The sequence below is a fragment of the Nannobrachium achirus genome (genome assembly GCF_963921795.1).
Source record: "Nannobrachium achirus genome assembly, chromosome: 1".
Lineage (NCBI taxonomy): Eukaryota > Metazoa > Chordata > Actinopteri > Myctophiformes > Myctophidae > Nannobrachium > Nannobrachium achirus.
Window position 1 is genome coordinate 43,539,829 of NC_137810.1, and position 22,500 is coordinate 43,562,328.

A 22,500-nucleotide genomic window follows, 5' to 3' on the forward strand; every position below is an offset into this window, starting at 1 on the left:
GCAAATAAAAGAAAAGGCAGACAGACAGACAGACAGACAGACAGACAGATGAAGGGAGGAAGGAGGGGAAGAGAGGAGCAGAGCTGGTGAAGGTACGTGAGTAAGCTAGAGGAAGGAAGGAGGAAAACAGACGACAAAAAGGAGGAGAGGAGAGGAGAGGAGAGGAGAGAGGGAGGAGGAAGACCGCAGGGCTGGTGAAGGTACGTGAGTAGTAGAGGAAGGAAGGAGAAACAGACGACAAAAAGGAGGAGAGGAGAGGAGAGGAGAGGAGAGGAGAGGAGAGGAGAGGAGAGGAGAGGAGAGGAGAGGAGAGAGGAGAGGAGAGGAGAGGAGAGGAGAGGAGAGGAGCAGATAGGGGGGTTGGGGGGGGTATAACAGGTGGAAGGTTAATGGGGCTGGGAGTGTTCATGGTAGTGATATATGGGCCCCGGGGCCCGGGACAGGGCGGAGGATTTCAAAGATATATTATTTCATTTGAGGAGCAGAGAGCCTCCTGGTTTAGACCCAACCCCCCCCCCCCCCCCCCCCCCCCACACACACACACACACACACACCACACACACACACACACACACACACACACACACACACACGCCATCCCAAACACATACGCACATGCACGCACCACGCACAGTCGCACACACACAGATTCACGCCATTTGTCCACTGATAGATGACACCCCCCATACACACATTCTGACAAACACACACATACAAAAATGCATTGCACACGCTGCCGCGTGCACACACACACACACACACACACACACACACACACACACACACACACACACACACACACACACACACACACACACACACACACACACACACACACACACACACACACACACACACAGATGTCCTGTGCTGCCCCTGCCCTCAGTTAGAGACACGTTCTACTGTTGTCGTGTTGCCACGAGAAAGACAGCAGACAACGTTACTATTTCTGTTAGTCTTCCATCTCTCTCTCTGTCTCCCTCTCTCTCTGTCTCTGTTTCTGTCTGTCTCTCAATTCAGTTTTCAATTTCATATGCTTTATTGGCATGATACAATATGTTTTATTCATCATACTGTCTTTTCTCCAGTCTAGTTCTGGTCCTCCTCTGAGATGTCTGCCTGTCTGTCTGTCTGTCTGTCTGTCTGTCTGTCTGTCTGTCTGTCTGTCTGTCTGTCTGTCTGTCTGTCTGCTGCCTGTACCAGTGTCTCCCATGTTTCTTTATCTTGGTAGTAACTCTATGTGTTTGATGTGGGCACTAGACAGAGAGCCAGGAGGGTCACAAAGGCCGTTTTGCATTCATAAATTATTGACCAAAGTGGGTCATACACACCACTCTCTCTTTGTTCATAAATACTGAAAAAGGCCCCCGGTTACTTTTATTTGAGTTTTTCGGTTCAATATTGTCAGAACGAGTGGGTTGGGGGAAAAGGTGTACGGTACATTGGTAGTAGAAATACAGTGAAATGAAGCAGAGAGGCCACTCTATAACGGAAAGGCAGCACAGACTTATTTTATACCACAGGACATTGTGATGTCATATGCATAATGTGGAAACACCCAAAACTTTTCAGGATTTAAATTTAAAAACTGAAAAAGTAGCAGATCTACAAGCTCAAGTGTGTCTCACACGCAGAGGCGTTGTGTGCTTGTAGATCTGCCATTTTCACTAGTTGTGTGCGACAGTCTTGTATGAAGCAGTGCTTTACTTTACCAAAAAAGAAAAACTATATCTTCCTTACAGTGTCATTAACATTTATGTACTAATATTCAGATGGTGATTGCAGACAGACACAGTGTCCTCAGTTACAACAAGGCCCTGCCAGCTCTGTTTGCATAATCACGTCGTCCATTTGTTAACATCTGACTTGACGTTTATATTTACTATCACCACCCCGAGGCTGTGTGTGTGTGTGTGTGTGTGTGTGTGTGTGTGTGTGTGTGTGTGTGTGTGTGTGTGTGTGTGTGTGTGTGTGTGTGTGTGTGTGTGTTTTGACCCGGCATCCCCCAAAAAACACGGCTCACTTATTTTTCTTCCTCGTCGTCGTCGAGTCGACGGTCCCTCGGCGGTTGTTAAGGGCTCTTAGTCAAGAAAAAAAGAAAACAACAAGCTGAAAACGAGGCAACCTCTGGGTCCTTCCTCGGGGGACCGGCGGGGCCCGGAAGAAGGAAGAGGAAGGAGCACTTGTTAAAAGGGAAGATTTAGGGTCGCACGCTCCCCGAGGAGGCGCAGCATCGGGAGGGAGGAGCAGGTTTTAAGCGTCGGCCCCGAGTTCTGCTTCTCCACTTGTTGCTTTGATGAGGGATAAAAGGCTGTCCGTGCAGCGCGGCGTCCCGGGGCTCTGGGGATGATGAACTCATCCGTCCTCAGCCTGAACGTTTCCTCCAAAACGAACGGAACGCCACGGACTTTCCATGTTTAGATATGCAGCCCCACGCTCAGCAGTGACTTCAGGACAAAGAGAAGCCATTCTCCCAGGCCAACAGTCACTTAGTATTACTTTTTTAAAGGGGTTACCCCATGCATAAAAATATATATATGTTTTATATATATATACATATATATAAATATTGACCCATATTACGTTTTTATACAGGTTTAAGCTGTATAAACAACCACTCAGATATTGAATTTTCATGTTCTGTCTGTCTGTCATTCCAAGCCTCTTTAGCTGCAATATCAAAATGCACTTTTTTGGCAAAGGGGCGCTACTGAGGGAGTTTTTGTATCAATCCCCGCCCTCCTCAGGTGGAGACTGAAAAGGCGGGGCTGTGAACAGGCCTGTTCAGACACGCCCATTCAGAAAACTCCTAAAATGAAGGCGAAAGACTGAGTGTTGGTGGTAGAAGGCACACCGGGGAGACCAAAAAATCTCTTACTGGCCATGAGATTTTGTGTGGCGGGCCAACTTAGTGGCAACTCTTGTCCAGTTTGCTAAGTATAGAGGGTTAAATGGTTGAGGCGTTTACAATTGTTGACACTTGCTAATGTTAAAACCCTATACTTAGTTGAGAGTGGAGTCCTCCAGGGCTCTATACTACGACCCCCTCCTGTTTTCACTCTACTCTAAATGTCTTCGCAAGAAAATAGCCTTTTAGATCTAGGCTTTTTCCAAGGTAATGTTCGGCCCCCAAAATAGGGATGTTATGGTTCAAGTAGTTTTAAGACAGGTTGTCCACCTTTTCTGGATCAGGGCCCATTTGAAAATCCTCATTCCAGCTCATTCCACCTTAGATCAATGGAACTATCGTGGGCCAGTATACTTTAAGATCGTATTTATTGGCATGCAAATCCTAGTGTTTTGCAAAATATTTGGTGGCCCACTTGCAATATCCTCATGGCTCACCAGTGGTCCCCGCAGGTTGAGAACCACTAGAGCAGTGTTTCTCAACCTTTTTTCTGCATGGGCACACTTTTCATGTCCCAAGAATCCATGGGCACACCAACATAATATGGGGGTGTAAATATCCTCACTGTCGGGAAGAAACCTTGCATCTCCAAGTTTCAAATGTGTATGTTTCTTCGCAAAGTAAAGCCCTGCTTCATCATACAAGGCTGTCGCACAACAGTAGTGAAAACAGCAGATCTACAAGCACACAACGCCTCGCAGCGCGAGGCGTTGTGTGCTTGTAGATTGGCTGTTTTCACTAGTCTAAATCATTTTTAAAATGATGAATACAATACTGGCTTTCAAGCAGTTTCAAGGGGCACACTTGACCCTTCTCAGGGGCACACCAAAGGTCCCCAGGCACAGTGGTTGAGAAACAATGCACTAGAGAATCGTCACAATTCATCGTCGTCCTGCAGCCACTGCTGAGGAAGAGGCCAAAGGTAAAATATCTAGCTTTAAACCCCCTCTCCCTTTCTCTCTCACCGCACGCCTGCGACAAGCTTCAGTGGCTGGTGCAACATTTGTGAGCACTTTGGGTAGCTGGGCGCAGGTATGGGGGGTGGGGGGTTATGGGGTTTGTGGGAGGGGGGCAAAGAGCAAGCAGTGTTTAAGTCTTGTTTGAAGACGACGAGGGTAAAAGCCTTTTTTATTGGCCGGTCAGGCAGCTTGTTAAGACTCTGACGTTAGGGGTGGCTAGGACCCGCTGTTAGCGCCGGAACAGCCAAACACTAACGCACAGCTGTCTGCTCCACTACTCCTAAACACACTGACAAGAGAGAGAGAGAGAGAGACAGAGAGAGAGAGAGAGAGAGAGAGAGAGAGATACAGAAGGAGATGGGTAGAGAGAGAAAGCGAAAGGGATGGGATGGAGGGAGGCGCACAGAAGGGAAATTGGGTAAACAGATTGGATATTGCAAGTTGATTTAGTCAGCCAGGCCGCTAACAAATCAACTCAACAACGTGCTAACACTTTAGACACACTTGGCGAAGGCACAGAGCAAAGACGGAGCCTCCACATTTCTCTCCCTCCCTCTCTCCCTCTCTCCGCCGCCACGAGCCATCGTTATAAAAACGACCGCTTTATCCAAGGAACCTTTTATCGGAAGCGCAACCCCGCGATTGGAAGCCCGCAAGCCGAGAGAAAAAAAAGCTCGCTCAGAGTTCAGTGTGGCGAGGCCGGCTATACAGAGAAGTGTACGAGTGCTTCTTGTAAAAGTATTGTTGTCTGCATGTGTTAGAGAGAGAGAGAGAGGAGGGTCAGGTGGCCGAAGGGTGTTAATGCCTTGTCAGGAGAGCAGTAAATAGACCCACACAGAGGCGTCCGTGTCCGTGCTTCAAGTTCTAGGGTTTCTTTTCGGTGTCAGAGTCCTTTCGCGCACACACACGCACACACACTAAACCAAACCCGCCACATGGAGTTATGTCCACAGTGATTTATCATTTACCCAACACCGCTCATCTTCATCTGTTAAGGAAGAAGAAACGCTCGGGAGCGTGTCAAACTGAAATGCAGGCCTTTGATTGGCCCCTCGGACGCTTGGGTTTGCTTTGAAGGAAGCACGCAAAGAGAAAACATTCCAAGGCCCGTGCGTGCTTGCTGCACCGCACGAACACGTGCACGGGGCCACCGCGGATCACACACGCTAACGCATCCCCGCCGCGCATGCGAGCGTTCACTCACAAACTGCAGCCAACGCACACACTTACATATCGTTGCTGTCGGGCAGAAGCCTCTCAGCTCCAGTGGTGGAAAAAGTACTCACATATTTTGCTTATTTTAAAGTATCGATACTGAAAATGGCATATCTACAAGCTCACACCGTTGTGAGCTTGTAGATTGGCTATTTTCAAATAGCCAAGGTATGAAATAGGGTTAGTGGCTTGTTTTATAATATTATATTTTTATCTGAAAAGTAACTAATACCTAAGTTTTCAAATAAACATAGTGGAGTAAAAGTACAATATTTGGATCCGAGGTGTAGTGAAGTGGAACTAGAACTAAAAGTACAAATACCTCAAAGTACAGTACTTAAGTAAATGTACTTAGTTACTTTACACCACTGCCTAGCTCCATAGGCAGTGGTGTATTATTTTTTGTATTTTTTTGTAAATCAACGCAGAACGTAATCATACTAGAGGGTCACACAAACGGTATAAAACGTAACGTGAGCTTGAATATCTGCAACATTTGCAACTTTTTTTGATGCTTGAAAAGTAACAGTTTTGGACATACCGGTATGAGGTTATACGCACACACAGATTCACATTCACACTCTCACACACACACACACACACACACACACACACACACACACACACACACACACACACACACACGGACACGCGTGTGTTGCATTGCGTGGTCTCTCTATTCTGTGCTGTGTAATCCAGGCTGAGTAGAGGTTGTGTGCCTGCGTCTGCCTCACATCACCAGCCTGTCAACAGCTGTCTGCCGATGTCTATTTCTGATGCTTATTTATGGCCTGCCTATTTTGGACTGTGCATCCGCATGCGTGCGCACGCTCGCGTCTCTGTGTGTGTGTGTGTGTGTTGTATAGGCCTACTTGGGCACAGGGGGTCAGGAGGTTCCGGGGGGGGGGGGGAGACAATAGATAAGTAAAAGGGTGGGGTGCGAGGTAGGTTAGTTTACACTCGGAGAGCACTGGGGGTGTGTGTGTGTATTTTAAGCGGAGGGCTGTGGCGATCGGATTTGAGCGGCGATGACTGATACACACGCACGCACACACGCACACACGCACACACGCACACACACACACACACGCACACACACACACGCACACACACAAACAAACACACACACACATGCGCACACACAAACGTACACATGCACACGCCACCCCATACCAGCGCACCGCCAAAGAAAACGTCTCTAGCTGACTTGAAGTAGGACACGGCAGACACCTGTTCCTTATGCCCGCTTTAACCCTGACTTAACCGTGACTTAATGTTCCTTTCCTTTCTTATTCATTCTTTCTTTCTTACCCTCCTTCTCTTTTCTTATTCCCTCTCTAGTCTCTCCATTGCTCCTCACCACCCTGACTCTATTTCTCTTTCACACACACAATACACACATCTCTCTCTCTCTCTCTCTCTCTCTCTCTCTCTCTCTCTCTCTCTCTCTCTCTCTCTCTCTCTCTCTCTCTGGGTCGGTGGGCCGGTCAGTAAGTCTTTCTGTCTTTCTGTCTTTCTGTCTCTGTCTCTCTGTCCATCCTTCTCTTTCAGTCTCTCTCTCTCTCTCTCTCTCTCTCTCTCTCTCTCTCTCTCTCTCTCTCTCTCCATCTCTTTCACCAGGCCATAATTCAGACGCTGGCATTGAGCCGTTGATGAATGATTCCATGATTCCATACATGTGGCATAAAGGCTGCAGCTCCTAATAATAGGCTTCACCACCTGCCTGCTCCGAGTGCACGCACGCACGCGCACACACACACACACGCACACACACATGGCGGGGGGATGAATCAAATAAAAATAAAATGTACGCGTCGGCTCTGGTGAGGGACAATGAGGGATAATAAACCCAAATGTCCCCAAAGGGAGTTTTAGCGGGTGAGGTGTCGACGACGCCTTTAAAAGCCGCACGCAGAACCAAACCTGGCAACCCCTGAAAAGGAGAGTTTGAGAATGACGAGGTTTTCAGATGGCGCTGGTTGACGCTAGGAACCACGTGTGGGTAATGCAGCACCAACTAAAACACCAACTACCACCTCCCTAGAACTGCTCCGGGCCATCATGCACTCCTGTGGTGGAAAAAAGTACTCACAAATTGTACTTAAACGCCCGCTGACACCCCCCGAAATCATAATAGTATGAGGTCACGTGGTCTCTCTGAAAACGGTCTGAAACAGTCTGAAACTCATGTCACAGTGTAATCTGCCCATGGCCCCCCCAACAACAGCTGACTAATTTAATTTGATTGGCTTATAATTGCACATTCTCACAATAACATCATAAACATATTAACTAATATTTTAAGATTACTTTTTAATGTGACAGTACCCCTTTAGATGACAGTCCTACTTTAAGTAAAAGTATCAATACTACAACATAGAAATACTCTGTTACAGGCACGTCCACACATAGACATTAAGGGAGCTTGAGCCCTGCCTTTTTATCCGTCTGTAAAAAGTGCCCTCTCTGAGACCATGAATGCAGTTTTTACTATGGTGAAAGTTTGGTATCAAGCACCGAAAATAGCCGATCTCTAAGCTCACAAAGCGCCGCAGCACGACAAGTTGTGAGCTTGGAGGTCTGCTATTTTTATTTTTGGACCAAAAGGCCCTTTTAGAAATGTCAGCCCCTGCCTCTCTAACATTCTCTGCACGTCCCTGCTCTGTACAATGATATGTAGTGGAGTAGAAGTAAACGTATTGGGAATTGGAAATACTCAGGTAAAGTACAAATACCTCAAAATTGTACTTAAGTACACTACTTAAGCCAATGTACTTAATAGTTACTTTAGACCACTAAGGGACTGCTTCCACAGCCATGGTCTTCAAACATTTTCATGTCAAGGAAGGACGCCCCCTAAATTGATGTTTTCGGCTGTGGACCTGCATTGATTGATTGATTGAAGACTTTATTAGAAGTTTGCATAGAAAAAGTAGAGTTGTAACTTAAATACGTGTAGCTTTGTTGTGCTCGGTCTGTTAGGGGACAGTTCTCTGTCTGTCCATCTGCTCAGCCGTTTGATGCCTGTTGGTTTTTTTGTGTCTGGTTTCATGCTCGGGTCTTTGTGCCAACGTGAACGCACACAAACGCCTCCATTTGTTTACATGATTGTTACACACACCAAAACAGCTCTGTTAGTCAAATTGGATGTGTAATTAGCTATCAAGGCCGCACTACTGCTTCGGTGGGGCGGTGGACACATACAGACATGACAAATCACGCACACATCACGCACACTCACACACGCACGCACGCACACGCACGCACGCGCACACACATACACACACATACACACACACACACACACACACAGTATTATGTATATGCAGACAGACATGCAATCACGTCAATGTGGAGTCACGTCTCCTGTCTACTCTCAGACAGAGAGCAATGCGTCTGTGAGTGTGTGCGTGTGCGTGTGTTTGCGTGTGTGTGTGTGTGTGTGTGTGATTGGTGAATAATAGAGGATGGGGAAGCCTTGTAGTTGTACCTGCCAGATAAGGACTATATAAGATTTGTTTTCCTCTGTCAGTCAGAACGCACACACGCACACACACACACACGCACACACACTAATGCATTCACGTGCACTCGTCCTGTCTCCCACTAACGACTAACGCTACAAAGCCATGCATGCATGTATGCATGTCCAGCAGGCAGCAGCTCCCTCTCACACAAACCACCTTATACATGCGTTATCATATCCTTGGGATGGGACTGTTATCAATATTGTCATGCCTTAGCCAAGGCTCAGTAGTCAGACTACCAACTACCAGGAGCTGGGTAGACCCAATATCAGCCTTAATATCAGCCTTGGTCTTGTCATTACAATACGCATGCGCCAACACACGAGGGGCAAAAAAGAAGTGGATCGGCTGCACAAACACACACACACACACACGCACACGCGCAGACGCACACACAGACACACAGACACACACACACACACACACACACAGAAGCGTGCGTGCACGTACCTGGTCACACATAAGCACGCACCTTTGTCTTGTGTGTTATTTGACATCAGCCCTCCATGTGTTCTCGTGCATACAAGCACATTTTGAACGCTATTTTTTCTACATTTGCCATGTCAGAGTGGGGAGGGCGGGATGGCGGGGGCCGTTGAGAGAGTGGAGTGACGGGAACAGTCTGTGTGTGTGCGTGCGCGTTTGTGCGTGTGTTCAGTTATGGACAATGCTTTTAAATTGTTGCTGTCTGCGCAGAAACCGCAAATTATTGCACAGCTTTGTCAAATAATAGCAGATCTACAAGCTGCTTGTAGATCTGCTATTTTAGGTCCTTTTGAATTTGAATCCTGAACAGTAACAGTGTTGGACATGTGAGGTTTCCACCCCGACAGCAGTGATGAGCTGGTTGTCTGGTGAGTGTCTACGGTACGTGCGTGCGCACGTGCACGTGTATGTAGTGTGTGCGCTGCATGTGGAAGCAGGGCTACTTCTGGGAGCTGTAGTTCCCCAGGCTGCACGTTGGTGTGTACGTTGGCCCGTCTAATGTGCATGTGAATAATTGATTAGGGGGCCTCTCTTGTTTTTTTGATAATTAGTTGATAGCGTCTTAGCTGTAAGCCCGAGATTGTCTGTGTGCACGCTTGTGCGCATCTGACACACGTGTGTGTGTGTGTGTGTGTGTGCGTGTGTGTGTGTGTGTGTGTGTGTGTGTGTGTGTGTGTGTGTGTGTGGAGGGGTATAGGTGGGTTGGTGGGAGAATAGGTAGGTATCAAAACAATAGCGCCGGAGTCGTTAAGCCCCCTTCGCTACCTACTCTCACGGCTTAACTTTGTTCAGAAACAAAGACAAGCGTTGTTTTTCTTTCTCTTGGCAGCCTCTTTTTTCTGAGCAGCGTTCGATCAATGTTTCCTCTCATATGTTCCATTAATTACATACGTTATTTATCTACGGTCGCAGTTTATCAGAACCGTCACATCTTGTCCGTGTCTGTCTGGACGGGTAATGCTTGTCTTTTTTGTTGACATCACACTCTGTCATCACTGTCATGGGAACCAAATCCATTTTATTGCCATATATGGAGATCCCTGTGATGCCAGGGGAACCAAATCCATTGTATGCCCATATATGGAGATCCCTGATGTCATCAATATTAAGCCCATATCTGTGTCCTTTTTATGCCCATATATTGAGATATGGAGATCCCTGATGTCATCAATATTAAGCCCATATCTGTGTCCTTTTTATGGCCATGCATATATGGAGATATGGAGATCCCTGTGATGCCAGGGGAAACAAATCCCTTTTATGCACATATGGAGATCCCTGGTGTTATCAATATTAAGCCCATATCTGTGAATGCCAATATATAATCACTGTGATGTCAGGGGAACCAAATTCCTTTTATTGCCATATATGGAGATCCCTGTGATGCCAGGGGAACCAAATCCCTTTGGCCAGATGGCCAAGACATGGCGCGACCTCACCATTTAGGGCGAGGTCGCTTTTCTCCCTTAGGCGTCTTACTGGTTATTATTATCACTACTGCCTAAAACAGACTCCCCCAGTGTTGACGTATTTGAAAGGGTTCCATCAAACCAGGCGATCACCCGGCCAGACATTCAAACATTCATACCCGACAACAATAACCACAGCCATGCATGAACTGAAGCAGGTAGCATCCATTGAAATTCAAGACCGCCTCCTCCTCCTCCTCCTTCTCCTCTCCGGTCAGTTTGGTCTTGGTTTATTGATTTTCCTGCCTCCATCTTTCATAATGCACCTATGCATGCATCAAGTAAAAACAGAATAGGAGAGTTTTTGGGCCGCTCGGCTTTGGTCATACACAAATCCCCCACGCCCCGATATCACACAGATGAAGGCGGTTTGTTTGTTATCGTCTGCGACCTTGAGAAAACAAGGCTGTTATCCTCCTCGTGCAGCAAGCACGCAAACCCAAAGAGATGCTTTGTAATCTAGCATTCCCGTAGATGAATTGTTTGTGTGCGTGTGTTCGTATACACGAGCCTCATGTGCTGTATGATAATACCGTTGGCTGTAACAACGTTGGCCGTGCAAATTGCACGCCCCTCGCTCACCTCACATCATCTTTAGTCATTTCGCTTTTTATTTGCAGTTCTATCTGCCTCGTTACGGTGTTTTCATGTATTCTGCGCCGCAATAAAAGGTAAACAAACACAAGTATATTTTTGCCATTCTCTCACTTGCTAGTACGTGTTTGTTTTGGGCGCGTGCAGAAACTTGACCCACTAGCTAGCTAACATGGCACATACCGGTACATTACAGTACACGTAATGACGAGTGTTGCATTGTGGCTTCAGAAAGTACACACTTCCTGTGTCTCCGGTGGTCTGGTGTACTTTATCTGTGGTAGGAACAGGAAGACCTTATTAGGGCCTTGTTTTTGTTTTCCATCCCTTCTATCATGGTCCTGGGACAGACAGACAGACAGACAGACAGACAGACAGACAGACAGACAGACAGACAGTACAATATCGTCACTGTCGGACAGAAACCTTAACGTAAAAGCACCGCTTCATCATACAAGACTGTCGCACAAAACTAGTGAAAACAGCAGATCTGCAAGCACACAACGCCTCGCGGCGCGAGGCGTTGTGTGCTTGTAGATCGGCTATTTTCACTGTATTGTAGATTGGCTATTTTCACTGTGTTTTAAATCATTTTTAAAACGATAAATACAAAACGTTTTTGGACATACAAGGTTTCCACCCGACAACAACGATATGTACTTGAGGGCAGAGAGAGGGGTTGAGGGCAGCTCTTACAGAGCTATGAAGGGAGAGAGGGAAAGAGCGGGGGAGAGAGGGGGAGATGGAAGAAGAAGAAGAAGAAGAAGAGGAAATAGGAGAAAGAGAGGGAGAGAGGGGAGATGGAGGGATTGAGGGAGGGAGGGAGATAGAGGGGGGGGAGAGGGCACGTCCAATCGAAGGTGCCGTGTTCCGAGGGTCATGGGTCAGCCTCCAGTGTCTGTTAATTCGGTCACCGTGGGAACCAATCAATCTCCATGCCTCAGCTGTGAATCGATCAGACTGCACACACACGCACACGCGCACGCACGCACGCACGCACGCACGCACGCACGCACGCACACACACACACACACACACACACAACAGTGCAGCACAAACAACCCTCGCTCAGAAAAAGAAACACTTGCTCACTAACTCACAGCATGCGCAGTGAAATGGGCTGCATTGGGTCTGTACTCTTTACACTCTCACTGTTACATAAACACTGAGACACACACACACGCACACACGCACACTCACACATACACACACACACACACACACATACTTTCTGGAAAGTTGTTTCCGTTTCAGTTTCTCTTAACCCTTAATGTAGTAATGTGTATAACAGTGTAGACTTGTCATACTGTAGAAGTACTACGTAGCAAAACCGAGTGTAAAATAATGAAAATGTGGTCAGCTAAATGTCTAAATTGTATAATGTTGGTAAGGACAGTATAATAGGACAGTCAGCAGCTGCCTGCAGTGATACTGGAACCACACAAACTGGCCCTTGTTCCTTCTGTAAACTCATTGTTTCTCTTCAGAACCTGGAGACAGTCAGCTATCTCTGCTGTTCTGGTACAACCACAACACTGCAATCTGCAACATGTCCAGTGGTGGACTAAATACTTGCATGCTTTACTTAAGTAAAAGTATCAACACTGCAATATAGAAATACTCTGTTAGTAAAAGTCCTGTATTAAAAGAATTTACTTGAGTATAAAAGTACAAAAGTATTGGTATCAAAATGTACCGGTACTTAAATGACCGAGAGTAGAAAGTACAGTACTACCATTTGAAGTTTTCAAATGTATAAAAACTTTGCGCATCGCGACGCATTGTGAGCTTGTAGATCGGCTAGTTTCAAATGGCCGAAAACTATATTGGGTTAAAACCGATCTTAACTAGTTTTGCTGGTGACTCAAGGACCCCATACGAGGGGTCCCCGGCCCGGACCCTACTTTGAGAACCCTGCGCGGCTTAATTCACATTACAGTACACCGTACGTACAGTAAATATGTTTTCCATGCGGCCGTTAACAGAGCTGTATCTTATTTTTTTTTTTTTCTTTCCGTTCAAGTCACACAGATGGCAGCTGGCATCTCAATGGCTGTTTGGAGACATAATAACAGTCTAGGGTTTCTGTGTGCGCTCGGCGGCGGATGTGTGCGTGTGTGTGTGTGTGTGCGTGTGTGTGCGTATGTGTGTGTGCGTGTGCGTGTGTGTGTATATAAGCCTGTAGGCATTCTCCATTACCTGATACACTGTAATAGAGCTACAGTACACAGCAGCCATAAACAGGTGCTAGGAATATGACATGCTCTTGAGCACAGAGGGTGTGAGGCCAGCGATACGACTCCTCACACTGCCTGGCTCTGCCGGCCAAGTTGCTGCACACACACACGCACACACACACACACACACACACACACACGCGCGCGCGCGCGCACGCATGCATACGCACAAGGTATGTGTTAAGTGTGAGTGCGTGCGTGTATGTACTGTCTTGTGTTACTATACTTGTGGGTGCCAAATGTACCCCCACACGTATACGGTAGAATTTGAGAGGTAGACATTGTGACGATCATTGGTTGTTTCATGGTTCAAAAAGGGAGTTGGGGAAGGATTCATTCAGGTTGGGGTCAGGGTTATAGGATTAGACATTCAGAGGTTACATTGGAGTTAAATGGACGATTTTGCGCTGAAAATAGCCAAACTACAAGCTTACGACAATTGTCAGACTGTATTTTTTTGGCCTCCGGGGCGAATATTAAACCAAGAAACGGTAGAAATGACATTCATAAAATCACCGTCCTAAAGTGTTGATGTTCTCACATCTCACTCAAGTATAATGATACAAATGTTTTGTGTGTGTGTTTGTGTGCGTGCATGCGTGGGTGCTGAGTTGGAAACAAGAAGATAACGGCGTCAGACAGATTAGTTTGCTCCATAACAGACTGTAGAACACTGTCCTGTTATGTCCTTGAAGGCTGCTGTGAACTGTGACACACATTGACGCTCCTTCACCTGTAAACACAAACGTTGCCCAAATTCCTGCCTCTCAAACCAACATGCATACTGGGCTCTGCAGATCTTTAAGCATACGACCCGTTTTCAACATTAAACCATGTCATTTATCGGCTCTGTCGGGTGGAAACCTCATGTTATGTCCAAAAATGTAACTTTTTTTTAAAGATTAGGTTTTGGTCTTTTATGCCTTTATTGATAGGACAGTAGATTGACAGGAAATGGGGAGAGTGAAGGGGAGTGACCCGCAGCAAAGGTCGTTGGGATCGGGATTCGAACCTGCGACACGCTGTCAAGGCTTTAGAGCCTATATGTGGTATGCTCCTGGACTGTTTTGAGCTTGTAGATCTGATACTTTTGTTATTTTTTTATATCAGGCTATACAAGATCTCCTCAGCAAGTCATATTTGTAACTAAACCGATACCATATTGCTACGTCCATGTGAGACACAATGTAGCCCTGTTTAGCGGCACTCTGAGAACAATAGGATGAATTATTCCAAACTCCCAGGTGAGAGCAGGGTCTGGCTCTCACGGCACGGCACGGCCGGGCGAGCCGAACCGAAACAGATGCCAACGCGACACCGTTACAAAAGAAGAGCTGTTAGGGCCTGGCGGGCATTGAAGTCCACTTCAATCCTCACCTGTAGTTCTGCCCAGATACATTGATACTTGTCCAAGAAAATGAGAGAACAGATCTGTGCCTTTTATCTATGGGCATTCAGTGTGCATGTGCGTTGTGCGTGGGCACGTGCGCGCGCGCGTGTGTGCCTCTGATCCCTGCTTGTTTGTGTGTTCCTTTGTGCATGTGTGTGTGTGTGTGTGTGTGTGTGTGTGTGCGCGCGTGTGTGTGCGCGTGTGTGTGTGTCTATAGAAAAGCCCACAATGTGATTGGCTTCATTCATTAAGGCACCAGTGAAGGAGATTCCATTAATCTGTTCGTTAGGCCACATCAAGAATGGAAGCACTTATTAAGATCAGAGCCAGCTGTGTTCCCTCGTTACCGTGCCACGTGCACACACGTGCACACATGTGCACACACAGCGCCGCCTAACAATGGCACACATGGCACCCGACCAAACCATACCCCAAGAAAACCTAAAGAATAAAGGGTGTGTGTGTGAGAGAGAGAGAGAGAGAGAGAGAGTGTGTGTGTGTGTGTGTGTGTGTGTGTGTGCGTGCGTGCGTGTGTGTGCGTGCGTGCGTGCGTGCGTGCGTGCGTGCGTGCGTGCGTTTGACTCCAGCGTATCATTATCACTGCCCTCCTCTTCGCATGGGGTTGTTGAATAAACATTATCTTTTTACCCGCCGCCGTGCGTCTGAACGAACCAACGAGTCTCCAATTAATTTACATTCAAGCCAGAAATGAAGGGAATCTCTCCTCTTAATCACAGTGTTTTATTTTCTCAATTTCCCCCAAGTATTTCTCTCATTCTCTCATTACACCTCGTCTGGTTCTCTCATTCCTCCCTCTCTCTCTCTCTCTCTCTCTCTCTCTCTCTCTCTCTCTCTCTCTCTCTCTCTCTCTCTCTCAATCCCTCTTCTCAAGCTCACTAATTCTCTCCCTCTCTCACTAATTCCTCTACTTTTCTCTCTCTCTTCTGTTATTCTGTATGTCTATCTACCCCTCCTATATTCTCTTCCCCCATCCATACCTACAATGTCAGCCGGTGGTTTTGAACAAAAGCTATGAGCTAAGTGATTGATCCAGGCATCGATCCAGCGTCCGCCTGAACGGTCATAAAGGTGTTAAATTGGTTTCTTGGAGGATATGTATTTTTCATCACCGGGCCGCGCCTGCTTGCAATCATGGAGAAGGAAAAAAAAAGTTCCAGCTCGAAGAAAAATAAAATAAAAGAGAACCATTTGATATGTACCGTAAATATTAACTACCGAACACCTTGAAAACTAGGCTTTACTTTTTTTATTTTTCAAGTCTGTGTTTAAAACGTTATTTTTAATCCACATAATAGCTTACAGAGTCTGATGTGTTCCTTAAAAGGCTTGAACTCCTGAATTGCATTAGAACAGTTGTTCTCAAAGTGGATTCCAGGGACTCTGTGGGTTCCTTTTGGGGGGTCTAAATTGACCCGTACAAGTCTGTAACTCTGACAGTGGGAGACCTTGGAATGTGAAAGTTTGAGAAACACTGGACTAGAACACCAGCCTGCTCATTGGGAACAGTGTGGAGTTCAGTACCTCGCCCAAGGCCGGAGTCGAACCAGGAACCTTCTGACTCGCAGACAACCAGCCTGAGTGTGTGTGTGTGTGTGTGTGTGTGTGTGTGTGTGTGTGTGTGTGTGTGTGCGTGCGTGCGTGCGTGCGTGCGTGCGTGCGTGCGTGCGTGCGTGCGTGCGTGCGTGCGTGCGTGCGTGCGTGCGTGCGTGCGTGCGTGCGTGCGTGCGTGCGTGCGTGTGTGTTTTGCTAAGAGTCTGCTGAATTGCCACACAAGAATGTTACGTTTTTACCGGTGTCTGCATATCATGGATTCCTATTGTTGGCATTGATAAGTCTGCTGTCAGGTGGAAACCTCATGGCCTTATGTTCCTAAACTGTTACTTTTCAGGACACAAATGAAAAGATGGCAAAACTAACAGATCGACATTTGATACTTTACTGTGACACTGTAGATTGATCAAGTAGCGCACAAAAAGTTAGAATATGGAGATAAGAGGTTTCTGTCCCGACAGCTGCTGCTCCGGACCAGCTTGGATAGTGATCCGTATTGCTCTTGGCCGCGACAGGGCGCTTAAATTGACTCAGCGATGACAACCCAACTGCCAGGAATTAAGGGAGTACAGACCCGACCGTGGCAGGCTTATTTCCTACCGGGGCAGCTAGCTAGCAGATTGTGACAGCAGTGGAAATAGTAAATTAGTGACCGACAGGGGTGTCACACCAAATTCTGGGCCCCGGGTACAAGGATTCACTGCGGGCCCCCCATGAATGTTCTTCTTCATAGAGGAGGAGGGGGTTTAACCCATTTAGACTGGGAACGTATTATTATTATTATTATTATTATTTTGTGCTTTAACTATTGAAAAATAGCAGATATACAAGCTCACAGCGCGGCACCGAGTGCCGCGCTGCAAGCTTGTAGATCTGTTATGTCAGCGGTGCTGGCATAACTTTTTCACGTGAAGGACCCCCAAAATGATAATGTATTTGGCCACGGACCCCTCCATCTCAAAATCTTTTGTTCTAGGGACCCCCCAGAAGCAACATTTGAGTTACAAATGTTCGCTTGAAAAATACATATATTCAAAGATTTGCACAGATTTTCACGACTTTTCAAAAATAGCAGGTATAGTATAGAATAATTAAGCCACACACACACACTCACACACCTTGGGCCCTAGTAACTCAGTCCCACTTTCCCCCCCTTGTGACGCCCCTGACAGCAGTGGAAATAGTAAATTAGCGACCGAAGCTATATACGGGTGAATCAGCTGATGTGCACTTTCCATGCACCACGCGGTACGATAAGAACTCGCCATCACCTTGTTAGAATGGGCCATATAGACAGGCTCACGGAGTTCAGTAAACTGTCAATTTGAACTTTGTAGGGTCATATAACTGAAGAAATCGAGTCCAGAGAGAGATTGCGGCCGATTGGCCGGCGTCCAAAGTTTTACTGGCAGAGCCTGGAGGAGTGGCGGCTGTAGTTCTGCTGCACCAGGATGAGATTTGAGCAATGGTGGAAAAAGTACTCACATATTTTGTTGCTTAAGTATAAATGAGTATCAATACTTCAACGCCTGACACTGTGGTTCCCTGACACATCAGTGTGACATCACAGGTGACATCACAGTGATGTCAGATATTCAGAGCAGGGATCTCCATATATGGGCATAAGCAGGTGACATCAAAGTGATGTCAGATACTCAGAGCAGGGATCTCCATATATGGGCATAAAAGGGATTGTATCCCAGATGATGCCCTGTAAGGAGAACCACACTAACAGAATCCATATATGGCCAAGACGGATGGATTTAGGGCGAGGTCGCTTTTTGCCCTTAGGCGTCTTACTGGTAATAATAATCAAAATTAACTAGTAATTAAAGTTTTCAAATAAATGTAGTGGAGTAAAAGTACAATATTTGCCTCTGAGATGAACTGAGTAGTCTGGAAATTGGAAATTGGAAAGTGGAGAACAAATAACTCAAAATTGTACCGTACTCAAGTAAATGTACTTAGTTACTTTACACCACTGGATTTGAGAAACGCTGGTGTGGGACAAACCCCACGCAGAGACGAGACGAGATGAGATGAGATGATGACGATCCCTGTTTGTCACAGACGCTGCGAGGCTGGGAGCGGGCTGTATAAGATCTGAGCCATGTGGAGTGCTGCTTACATGACAGAGCAAAGGAAAGGCTTGTCAGGGAAACAGCTAGTGTCACTGGCACTTAAAAGGTCCCTGTCACCCCTCACACACACACACACACACACACACACACACACACACACACACACACACACACACACACACACACACACACACACACACACACACACACACACTGTCCCCCCAGCAGCACGCTGCCCATACGGCGAGTGTCTCATGCCCTTGCTTAGCCTAGCTGTCTCAGCCTCCCCCCCCCCCCCCCCCCCCCCCTTCCCCTTAGTGACCCCCGCACACACTCCTCTTGACAGGGGAAAAGTGGCTTCCAGGCAGGCAGCGGCGTGGACAGCCCCCCTTTGATGAGGACCCCGACACTCGCTGACACCGCATGACACACAGAGGGGCAGGGGGTCGCCTTTGAAGAGCGCCTTAGCTGTTCCACAGCCTCCTCTCTCTCTCTCTCTCTATCCGTCTCTCTCTCTCTCTCTCTCTCTCTCTCTCTCTCTCTCTCTCTCTCCCTCTCTCTCTCTCTCTCTCTCCCTCTCTCTCTGTCAGTGTCCTCAGCTTGGTGGGCCTGAGCAGGCACGTGCACACATAGACATCAAAGGGGGCTTGAGCCCTTGCCCTTTTATCCGTCTGTAAAATGTGGCCTCTCCAGACCATGAATGCAGTTTTTACTATGGTGAAAGTAATGCAAATGCCTCCTTTCCATGCCATACCTGAAGGCAGCACTCAAGAGAATTGCCTTGTCCAAACTCTGAACATGAATGCAGCGTCTCATGTTGAAAGATTTGCCCTCCCTGTGTAGAAATCCATGCCGTTACGCCACATCTCCAGTATCGACTTGATTATGCTTAGTTCAGTGTGGTATCAAGCACCGAAAATAGCCGACCTCCAAGCTTGGATGTCTGCCTGCCTCTCTAACATTCTCTCTAACATTCTGCCTCTCTAACTGCCTCTCTAACATTCTCTGCACGTCCCTGGGCCTTAGATATGGAGGAGAGGGGAGAGAGAGAGAGTACAAGATGCCTGGTTGAAGAGTGGGTTAGAATGAAGGGCTGCACCCGTTCACCCTCCCTGCTGCCACCCTCAACCCCCTTCACTCTCATCGTGGTTTTTAATGACGCCATTTGAATTTTGTGGGCCCCCGTTCCTCCTCCTCCTGCCCGAGACACCCCGAGATGCTTGCAAGTGCCCCTGGGTGCAGAACCATGAGAGAGAGAGAGAGAGAGAGAGAGAGAGAGAGAGAGAAGGGGGGCAAGAGAGGACACATGAGGAGAGAGTTCAACAAGCTATCAGAATCTTTTTTTTTCTTCTTTTTTCTTTAAGGTCACGGCAGCTTTGTTGTGTTTCTGTCGTTTGACAGTCTTGATAAAAGAGGACCAGGGTATAGATGTCAAAGCATTTCAGGATTTGCAAGATTTTTTAATTCTCTACTGAGAAGTAGACTGTCCGAAACTGTAGTTTTGTTGTTCTGTGGCTTTGCTCCCACTTTAATTCTCTTCTATGTAAAGAATTGCGCGAGGGCCTTGATTTTTACGACTCCGCCGTCGCACGACAAATTAATTATACATCGGGGGCTTAGAGGCTGACATGGCGACAGAGCTCAGCACCTTCTACACCACTAAGCGGCCTGATGGCTTGGCTGGGGGAAACGGCCCCTAAGTCCCTTAATGCTGTACTAATACCGAACCATAAAAATAATAATCCATCCATAGCCAGGCCAGGCCAGTCCAGGCCTGTGTCTGTGTCTGTGCTGTTGAAACCCACAGCGGAACGCAGCCATAGCCACACGGGCACGTCTGAGCAGCCTCGGAATTGCGGAGGGCTCCGGCAGGAGGCTAAGTGATTTGGCCTCTGGCATGCCAGTCGTTTTGATACGACGTTTTTGTTATGTCTCCCCGCGGAGCGAGCAGCCACCGTAGTCAGTCACAACAATCCTAATCAACATGCGAAAGGCCTCAGACTTGGCCGTGGCCGAGGAGCGTAGCATCGCTCAAGGTAATAAAACGCCTGGCATTTGCTGGCGCAACAAACCCGGGGCCGATACCGTTGTTGACACGGAGTTAATACATGAAGTCTTTTGCGGATCCCAACAAACGGAGCCCTTCATAATTTTCCAGACGGGACGTGAATAAATAGCATTCCTCTCTCGGTGCAAGGGAGATTGCGCTGCACCTGTCAGAGGCCACAGGAGCCGCGCATCGATCCACATTCTTGAACTCCAAATTCTTATTGACTTTTTTTTTTTGCGGCGTTCATCAGCGTCACACTGTCAAGTCCAGGTGGTTCTCACACACACAGTGTTATTTCACAACACAGGAACGGGGGAAAAAAAGGAAAAAGAAAAAAACCCTATCCCACACTATCCTAGAACAGACACATCGTCAGTCCAAATGTCAACCGCAAAGAACACAATGTTTGTTGATGACACAAAAAAAGCGGTAGAGAAAGAACCTCTTTCACTTTTTTTTCCTCATTCCTTCTCTCCTCTCTCAATGCGGTCTTTCTGTGTGCATCTGGCTGCGTGGTGTAATGATTAACAGCAGGCAGCTCTGGGAAGCGGCCGGCGGTTACAATGGGGGTGGTATGTTGGCGGTGGGTGGCGGAGAGACGTGGGCTGCTGGGCCTTTCTTCTTGCGTCACGTTCCCAAGCTCACCTGCATGGCCATTGGCCATCCCCGGATCCCTGGGAGCAGTGGTGCGTCGGTGGTTCAATGTTTGTGGGGTCGCTTATCTAGAGACGTCACGCTCACGTCGCTCAACACCTATGTCTATTGATATGCATACAGGCTTGTTTCTTTGTTAAAACACCCTGTTGTGACACTAAGCGTTGTGAACTTGTTTTTTTTGGGGATCAATGCATGTCCGTTTGCGTGAAAGGCCTGACCCCTGCTCAGAAAAGATATGGGGCGGCGGGGACGCGCGACCCCGGACTAATTCAACACGGCCTGGGAGCCAGCGGCTGGCTGGCACTCGGCCTGCAAAGAGGAAGAAAGAAAGAAACACAGACAAAAAAACAGCAACTTAATCATTGTAAGGAGTTCGAATCGCTCAAACGCTGCTGGCAGCAGACAAACTGATAAAGCTTGTTACTCTGTCAGAGCAGGCACGTAGCCATGTGTGACAGAGTGTGTAGTGGATCGGGAGGTTCACATGAGAAAGGTTTGGTGTCTGGGATGTGTGTGTGTATGTGTAGGGGGGAGGGGGGGCTTGGGAGTTTTTTTGAGGTTGACAAACTGCACTGCGCAGTACGGCGATCAATCAATGGCGATTGACCCATGCCATGTGTATTTGCTCTACTTACACCGCAAACAGCTTTCTCTGCTAAATACTGTGTTGACCAGTGTGTCCCAGGCCATCTGTACTAGTAGGCCCTCTACTGTTTTCCCTCCACACCAAATCTCTTCGCCAAAAAGATAATACAAAAGTCTGCGCATCGTGAGGTGTACGCAGATCGGCTGTTTCCACTGAATGTGGTTATAACGAGAGAACTCTCGTTTTGGATTGATTCTTCTTCGATGCTGGTTTTCCTCAGATTACTTTTTGTCAAAGTGTATCGTCAAAAGGATTATGATGCCTAAAGTGTTGTTTCAACACTCAGTGGCTGTGTTTACATGGACACTGTTGTTTCCTTTTATTTTTGCAGTATTGTTTCCTGTTATCCATGTAGTTGTCGCTTGTGTTGTCTACTACCTACCCTGTGATTAGTGTTAATTTGTGTCACCTGTGTCCTGTTTGCCCCAGTCAAGTTCACCTGCAGTGTCTAGTTGTTTCCTGTGTATAATCTGTATAGTTTTGTGTGAGGTTGCACTTAATATTCCCCTTGACACTTATACTAATGAATAAAACAGAAACACATTTAAAGTAATCTTCCTTCTAAGGTATGAAGACACCTTAGAAGGATTTGATTGTATACTTTGAAGCTTGATGACCATTCTCAAAGCCTGGCACTCTCAGCAGCATTCCTTGAGGGGGTTCCAAATGATAAACTAAGCTCTAATACAAGGGTCCTCCAAATCTTTGT

General features: G+C 47.1%; 1 protein-coding gene across 2 annotated transcripts in view; it reads left to right on the forward strand.

Annotated features, from left to right (window-relative positions):
- nr5a2 (nuclear receptor subfamily 5, group A, member 2) overlaps nt 1-22,500 on the forward strand; it is a 112,880-nt gene that overhangs the window by 32,824 nt on the left and 57,556 nt on the right. The window lies entirely within an intron of this gene.